Genomic DNA, 9,398 nt, shown 5'->3' on the forward strand with positions numbered 1-9,398 from the left:
CGTACTGTGTTAGTAGCTTGTCTACTGGGTCAGATTATATTACTTTGATAATGGAGCAGTCAGAAATCAATCTAGATGATGTGATTGAAATACTAACAGAACAGCTGAAAGAGCAGTTAAGATCAAACAAGCAGAAAAAGAAAAATTCAGTTGCAAAATATAACATCAAAGTTCAAGGAGCAGTTTTTAGGTTCTCAAGACAAAAGTAAAGACATATTACACATATTACAGACACATCTAAAGACATTAAAGAAACATGGTGTAAAATTCAAAGAATGAAAACCCGAGAATCGAAGCGAATCCTTTGGATTTTTGTCACTTTGTCTAAATGTAGAAATTGAAAATGAAAAATCAAGACAAACATAAAAGCGATAAAAAAAAAGTTATGGAGGGAAAGCTGAAGGGGTTAAAAGATAGATAGTCAAAAGTTAAAAGCTCAGTTTGATAATGAACAAAAATCTAAAGCTAATGTTCAAGTTATACAACCTTTTGTTGATCAAAAGCAAATTATGTTTATTTTACCAGATTTTAAATGCATGTTACACTGGTAGTGACATTGATTTGACCACAGATTCAGATTTTGCAATGAAGATCTGCTTTTGCAAATGCCAGTTAGTATACCATGATATATGCCATTTAATTGTACAATGTTTAAGGAAGTTGCTTTTCGAAATTTGCCATGTATAAACATAACGGTTTAGGAACAGGAGTATAAGTTTGTAGTTGTTTCCAAATTAGTGTTAAGATTACAGCAACAACGACTGTCTGATGAAAAGACTATTTCATTAAGCTCCACAGAAGCATATACAACCACAGAATATTTTTCTAAAACATTGATGGGTAAAATAAAGTGTTTCAACTCTCATTCTTTTATTTTAGAAACAAAATATGCCCAGTACATTTATGTTCAGATACGAATGGTTTGTGTGAAAGGGTGCTTTCTTGTTTTGTTTTTTTCAGAACGTGATTGGTTAAAGGAAGTGTATGATTGGAATTAGGAAATGTTAGAAAATATCTGAGATCAGTTTTAACTGGAACTGGAAGCTCTGAAAGAGATTTTTCCTTATTGATCAGAGATGGGTTTAACACACGTAGTTTCAGTCAATCTGTCATCTGTGGTCTCGGAGCGGCTGTCGCCGAACTCTGGTGCGACCCACCTGTGGTGTGAACACTGCCGGACCTCGGGCCGAACCAAATACAGGAAGTTCTCCACATGTTTGAGCCACTGGGCTTCTGTTGTGACGTGAGCCGGGTGTTATATTTTGGGTTAACAACAAACAACAAACAAGCGAATCCTGGTCCGTTGCATAGAGAATCGCTGTCTCCTTTACGTTTGAGCTGATGATTTTATAAATGCACAGCTGTCCTCCACACACATTGACATTACGGGCTTTTTAACAAACGGCTCCGTGAGAAAGGCTTTAATAGAATAGCTGCGCAATTTCGCGTTAAAGCATAGAAACTTCGCAAAGACGTACATTGTTTATCTCCACATCTTCTTGATAGCTGCGCTCTCTCTGTCAGGCTGGTTGTCGTGGAAACGTGGGGGTGGTCATGAGACGGTAAAAGCTGTCAGAGACCAATGACAGGGCTGACCGTTGTCACGTGGTGTACGGTGCGGCATTTCGAGTGCAGTAAAAAAAAAAAATGTGAACACGGACCGCACTAACTGAAAAATGATACAATGTATTTTGGTGCGCTCCGAGGCTGCACCACGGTGCGCACCAACATATGTGAAAACAACCTAAGTGTAGAATAGGAGTGTATGTGAATCACAGTACAGGATCTCTGTCCTTCTACAGCGTCTCTGATAAAATGCACCTCATACACAGAGTCAAGACCACATTCACTCAACTACTTTATCCGATTGATTAAACTCAACCATAAAACTCTGCAATCTGACAAGATAGATACAAAGATTTTACAGATAATAGTGTTTTATCTTTGACCTACATTATTATTTAGTAACACACTCTTAAAAAGGATGTGTTCATTTTTTACACATCTTTGTGCGTTAAGCTTTTAACACATGGGTTGCACCAACAGGGATTAGGCCTAAATCTGGTTTAAATCAAAGCTTATTTAATAATTCTGTTGCACCAAACTTTAAACCTGTTTAAAAATAATCAGGGTTACATTTAAACTGTCATTTTGATCCAGGTTTAAATTTTACAGTAAACCTAGATTATCTTTAATCCTGTTGCTCCATTACTTTGAACTCTGTTTTAAATCATAGTGAGAGATTAGCCTTAAATTTGCATATGAGGAGGTTTAAATATGTTTTTTTACAATTAAATGTCTGGCTAAATTATTAGATTATTAGCGTGGTGGTGCTATTCAAAGATGCGTTTATTATAACGTCTCAACAAAGTGAGTTTGGCAACTCAAAAAGATTATTAACAGCACTGTGACACCGATGCTCGTATGTGCCATGCGCGCTCCAGTCAGATGAAGGACAGTGAATGAACAGACACACGGTGGCACTTCATGACAAATGCGTCAGCACATCTTGTTCATTATATCACAATATCTGAGCTTTGCGATATTTCCTGACACAATATTTCCTGATCTGTTAATCAATACAATTGTTTTAAAAGATCGTCAAATGTTATTTGAATCAGACCTTTAGATAAGCCTACCGGTGTATGTAGGTGATTTATAATACAAACTTACATTACCTTTGCTTGCATAAACTGTTTATTTCCTTTTTGAATGACAACGACAACATTGTTGCTGTTTAATTACACCGGGAAATTCTAAATGGCGAACAAAATAAATCGCAGATTAAGGGTTTAATACAGTTTAAAGTTTTAATCTAAGATTTGTTAATCTGTGTTTAAATTTAAGTGGTGCAACTCGAATTAAAATAAAACTGAGATCAACAAACCCTAGATTAGCTATAAACTCTGCTCTGCTAAACTCAGATCTGGGGTGTGGCATTATCAGAACCGGCGCCAGACCATAACTAACAGGGGGGCACGTCGCTTCCACCGGGGGGGCACGCAATAGCAACAATAACTTGCAAAAACAAGACATTAAAACAACAAATACAGCAAGCACACACTCATACAACTGGTACAGACTGTCAGCTCATTTCCCATATAAAGTGCAAAAGACCAAAAACTATGTCCAAAACTATTGAACTTCGACCACGGCGTGAGCGCAAGCTGAGCTCCGCTGCACTCGAGCTTTGCTCGACGCAACAACAAACCGCCCTCGCACAGCGCAAACCATTGAAATGAATAGGTTTCATAGCGCAGCGCACACCGCGTCCTAGCTTTAAAAAATCAGCTTTACCATAATCACGTCGTAATTCTGTTAATGGTCTATAGCCACACTTCACATTTAAGCTTACGTAATATAAAACAATGCTAACTTACCTTTAAAATAGCTGAAGATGGGGTGTATGAACATTAAACTTCCTTAAAACAGTGTCTTGTAGATTTGTAAATTCCATCTCGACCTCTAATCTCTGAGTTTGAGCCTGTCTGTGTTTGCATGAAGTCAGATGAAGCAGGCGGTGCTGGTTCGTTCTAAATGTTCTAATATCCATATTTTACACAATCCATAAAATGCCGCGAAAAAAGACGTTGCTAGTATCAAGTCACAAATATGCTAAAGACGTAAGACGGGTGAGACGCGGCAATACATCCAATCAGAGAAACTGGTCTATTTTAATTAAAGAAAACATATATCAACTAAATTTTCCTCATTTGATTACATTACAAGTCATGAAACATTCAATGTTTAATTTATTTTAATTATTCTTGATATATATGATATATATTAAATTAATAAAAAACTATATGGGGGGGGGCAAAACAACCTGTTTGGGGCGGCACTGCCCGCGAATGCCCACCCTTGACGCCGGCCCTGGGCATAATTTAGGCTGTATCAGAAAAAATGGAATAGACTTATAACCATAGTCTGAAAGTCAATGAAAATTAATTAATAAATCAATACAACCAAACACCTAATTACGGTTGACTTTGCTAACATGATGGATTATCCTACATCTCAAGTTATTTTTGCAAGAACATCATGTAACCAAATTCAAGTATATGTTAGCTAGAAGTGGGTTACTCATAGCCGGACTATATCAGGTCAATTGTTAACCTAGATGGTGAAATGATGGCTATTGCTTGCTGGGGTTGTGCTTTTTAAAAGTTTATTACACCCAAATACTGCTTTCTTTATTGAAATAAAATCTGGTTTCTACACTCTTAAAACGAATGTGTTAAATTAACACATCTTGTGTCTAGTTAAGGACAACACATCTAGTGTGTTGTCCTTAATTTAACACATCTCTGTGTTATTTTTGGAGCAACACACTTTGTGTTGTTTTGACACATCTTGTGTTGTCCCTTTTATTTATATGAACTCTAAATCAGCACGAAATGACACATAATGTGTTAAAATTAACACATAATGTGTTAAATAGTTTAACACAAAGCAATGTGTTAAAATTAACACACCCTGGATGTGTTAATTTTAACACATTGCTTTGTGTTAAACTATTTAACACATTATGTGTTGTTTTTAACACATTAAGTGTCATTTAAGTTCATAAAAAATAAAAGGGACAACACAAGATGTGTTAAAACAACACAAAGTGTGTTGTTCCAAAAATAACACCGAGATGTGTTAAATTAAGGACAACACACTAGATGTGTTGTCCTTAACTAGACACAAGATGTGTTAATTTAACACATTCATTTTAAGAGTGTATGAATAATTCTAGGAATTATTGGGTCTAAGTTGCATTATTTAATAACTCATCAAGTAAAATAAACAAGGAATCATGGTAGGCCTATATATAGCCTTTTCAGTCAATCACATATTCAAGTACAGAGAGAATACACAATGATGACTCTGGGGGTAGATTTTAAATTTGTGTTTTATAAAATTATATATTGCAACCGTTGAATTTGAACACACACTAAAACAAATTTGTTTATGACGTGAACAAAATAGGAAGAAATGCATGGACAACGTCTTCACTGACTCCTAAGAGAGATAAAGATAAAGAAATGAATGAAATCAGGAACATTTAGTTGAACATGTTCAACTCTCAAATTTTTTTAAAGATCTTAGTCACCACAGAGCACACACATTTTATACAGTGATGCCACAGTTACTTTGAAAAATTAATCTGATTACTGATTACTCCTTTAAAAAGTAACTAAGTTACTTTACAGATTACTTGATTTTAAAAGTAACTAAGTGTAACCAGGTCAAAAAGAGAACATGTAAATCATAAAAGAATACGTGATGTATCTTATTTAAGCCCTGTGTTATGGGTCCTGTGCATAAAATGTGTATAAGGCCTAGTCCACACGGACACAGGTATTTTTATAACCGTGAGTTTTTTCACGCGGTTCGGCCGTTCGTCCACACGAAACCGCAGTATCAGTGCACTGAAACCGAGCATATTTGAAAACCCCGGCCAGGGTGAGCTTTTTAAGAAACCCCGGTTACAGTGGTGTCGTGTAGAGAGTAAAACCGGGGGTTTTGCCCTGCGACGTCAGAGTGTGCGCCGTTATTCACTGTGTTTGACGTCAAGATTGTGCGCCTCTGACTGCTTTGTTGATGATTCTTTGCAATTGCGGACCAATCTTGCTAATAATAACTGTGCTAACAGGGCTTCAACATGTATACAGATAGATGCTCAGTTATCTCACTATATTGCGGAACACGATTTGGGTTATATCCCCGCCTGCTGGTCTGGCATGCTCTTGACAGCGCTTGATAGTGTGCTTTTGCTTTATCGTGTGGATGAATATTTAATTTAAACCGAGCACGTGTGGACGGGATTTTTTTTTAGGGAAAACTCCGGTTATAAATATACCCGTGTCCGTGTGGACTAAGCCTAAATGCCTTTTTTAATGTGTTGCTGAAATGTTACGCTGGCCCTTTAAGAAACGGGACTGTAATGCTGCGGGAAGTTTTTTTTGTTTACTTCCTGTGTACAGCGCGGTTCACAACGCGGTTTAGAGAGTGCACGTGCAGTGGGGAATATAGCCATCCAACACAAAAAAACACAAAATAAGAAACTATAGTGAGATATAGTGAAGCTAAAAGCTTTTGAGTGTTTTATGTTATTTGGATGGCTGTGTATTTTGCTGATTGACAGCGATTTCTGTTGAGATACATCTCGTGTGGTGTGTAAATAGCACGAAATTGATTCTCAAAGAAGCGTAAGTGTTTACATATAATCAGTATACGAAGAGTTCTGAGTATATGATTATTGAGTTTTTTGTGTGTAATTTTATGTGGACCAGTGATATTGAAACATGGTTATTCTGTTTAATTAAGAGGGGAGAAAGTGCTTCGTAAGCCTTCTGTGCGTTTCCTGGGGAGTGTGAAGCATCAGAGTAAGTGTTAGTGATGAGCGAGTCACTCGAAACTCGGATCATTTAACCCGATCCCTAAAATGACTCGAGAACCATGAGTCCTTAGTGACCATTAACCCGAGTCAGTTGAGTCCTCTCAGATTTTGCTTTAAAAATGAGAAATTGGATCAAACACAAAGCTCTTCAAATGTTTACAACAGAATTACAACACATAACTCTACATAAGCTGCCATATGTTCTATAACTTGCAACAACGAGTTAATTTACATCACCAAATGTCGACTGGGGGTACAGAGTGAGCCAAAAGCTCACTCTTAATTTACTGCAGCTCCGAGTACAAAGGGATGCGTGCGCGCGACAATGAGTTGGTCGGCGGCTCGGGGATTCACACAGAGAGTGACTCAACTCATAGAGCTTGAATCCTGGACTAGGAGGAACGAGCCTTGCTCGTGTTATTAACCCACTGACTCATGTAGGCTAATCTGTTGCAATATTTGACTGGCACAATGTTTTGGGTAGAAGCTGCAAATGTTTAAAAATTTTAAATATGAGGACTGTTGCAGCAGTGCTGCTGTAAAGATCCGCCACCGACGGACGTACACGGCTCCTCTTGACTGAGTCACTCAGAGTGACGTGAGTGGTTCACTCACAGGACCCGTGCAGGAGCGGGCGAGCGGCTCTGTCTGGGACTCCCTCACAAGATTTAAGGGACACAAGGCAGCATTTTTATGTTAATAAATCATCTTCGTAAGTCGGTATATGGTTAAATGACTCATTACATGACGAATGAAGACTCTCTCGCCCGCCCCTACCGTCTGTAGGAAGAATACCCCACTTGCAAGTTCACTGTATCCGACCCGGTGTCCTTCAGTCTCGTAGTCTCAGATATAGAAAGCATTTACTCCCAGACACTAGGGGGAGCTAGTAGAGAAATAATACTCAGACTTGCCTTGTGTGCCTTTAACGGAAGCCTATCGTGGATCTTGTAAGTCAATCTGAAACAGGACACGTTCCTCTCACGTCACAATTCAACAAAGCCTCACATTTTTTAAACGTGGTGTTGATATATTTGTCGTTATGAAATGAAACTTAACACACACACCGAACTTTTACAATTATGTTATTGATAATGTTACCACGGACATGCATGCTTTTTTTACAAGTTTCTCAGGTCACATGAGCCCTTTTTTGCGAGCAGAGGAGTCGTAGACTCGTAACTTAGCTGCATGCGTGATCTGAGTTGCTTGGTTGCATTAGTATTAGCGATTGGAACTGGGAGATTTTGACCAAGTGATTCAAGTGACTCAAGTGACTCGCACAACCCGGATCATATTAGTGAGTGACTCAGAATAACCCGAATCCTTAAAGCGTAACTAAACCCCTGGTCAGAGCCTGACTCCACCCACTGGCAATATTTGAAAAATGCAAGAAAAGTGGGCAGATCCCAACGGAGATAGAGGGGACAGACTAAGCTTGTACCAAGTGTGTGGTGAGATCGTAACAAGGGCGTGGTGAGCTTGAATCTGCTTACGTCACGAGTTACTTTTTGGACCCAACATCCAATAGGAAAATTCAACTGCAGTAGCCACCGTTCAACCTGAAGAGGGCAGCACTCAGACGTTTTTACACCATATATTGTAGTATTGAAACACTTTATATCCAAATGTCAAAAAACTTACTAAAATCAATGAACAGCACTAATAAAGCATCATTCTTACAGATCATTAACTAAAAAAAGTTGGTTAAGGGTTTAGTTACTCTTTAAAAAGATCCGGGTTGACCATCACTAGTAAGTGTGTTTACCTTAAACAATTTCACGAAAGGGGTTCATGTGTCATGTACATGCATGTTTTATTGAAATGAGTGCAATTATAGTGTTGCTTTAATGTCATGTGTTCCAAATGTAAAAGGAAAGTTCTGTATTCTGTTTCTTTTATATATGCAGAGAAAGAACGAGTCTGTCATATGCTGTGATAGTGTGTGCATGTGTCAGAGGGGTGATAAAAAGTAAGTTTGAGACATTGTATTTTAATTAATTTTCTCTATTAGCTATTTTGAAGTTATTTACTGTGATGTAACACTGATGTTTAAGTGTAAGAGAAAGTGTTATGTGGTGTAATGATACTTTTAATGTTTGAGCTGTATTAATCACACAAAAAGATGTAACATGTTATGAATGACTGTGTTTTCATGTATTCTCATGTTACTCAAGCAGCCTTATTTAGTCTTCTGTGCATTCAGGTGTTATATTCATGTGTCTGTTTGTTTTCTAAAAAAGGGCTGCTACCGTTGTCTATGTTAGCTAGTTAAACAAAGAGAATTCTGTCTTTTACTAAAAAGAAGGACATACACATTGTGATAAGAGAAGCAAACTTTTTTGTTTAAGTTATTTCCACAAACTTTATTTACAAGCTTTACCTTTCCATCTCTACAACTCCAAAGTTTGCAAAATTAACGCTGCACTGCTTAACGTGCAGTCTGAAATAAAAGATCCCCGTTTAAATTTTATATCCTGTGTCCGGTGTCATCACTAATCCATTTCCCGGGCTACATAAGTTAGATTACAAGTTACTTTGTTAGTTACATTCCAGTAGCTGCCAACACCCCCACTGCCTCAACATTAAAAATGACAACCGGTTTTGCCAACACTCACTTCATTGGAAGTGTATTTTTAACAGTAACGTCAACAATGTATCTCCTGACATTTTAAGTTGAACTGTTGTGTTTTAAAAAACTAAAATATATATATGTCACGGTAGGAAATCCACTGTTTCCTCCGTGTCGTGTCGTGTCGTGTCGTGTGTGTGTGTGTGTGTGTGTGTGTGTGTGTTTGTTTGCTCAGCCATGTGCTCATTAGAGGGATTCAGCTCACCTGTGTGTTGATTGTCTCACTCCAGCTGTTCATCATTACATATCCTTCATAAATACTCACATGACTTTCTGTTCCCTGCCAGATTCTCACTTTGTGTTCGGCTCCGTGTTGTTTGGTTGTTCCGTGTCAGTTGGATTACGTGTTTCAGCTGGATGTGTATTGTTGTCGTCTTC

General features: G+C 37.9%; 1 long non-coding RNA gene across 1 annotated transcript; it reads left to right on the top strand.

The window, feature by feature from the left end:
* Window positions 1–4,894: 4,894 nt before the first annotated feature.
* On the top strand, window positions 4,895–9,101 carry LOC129426205 (uncharacterized). The gene is made up of 4 exons (XR_012368014.1): window positions 4,895–6,197; window positions 6,316–6,374; window positions 8,299–8,360; window positions 8,632–9,101. It is a non-coding gene; the product is annotated as an uncharacterized lncRNA (long non-coding RNA).
* Window positions 9,102–9,398: the final 297 nt, after the last annotated feature.

This window comes from Misgurnus anguillicaudatus, chromosome 25 (assembly GCF_027580225.2).
Source record: "Misgurnus anguillicaudatus chromosome 25, ASM2758022v2, whole genome shotgun sequence".
In the NCBI taxonomy this organism is placed as follows: Eukaryota; Metazoa; Chordata; class Actinopteri; order Cypriniformes; family Cobitidae; genus Misgurnus; species Misgurnus anguillicaudatus.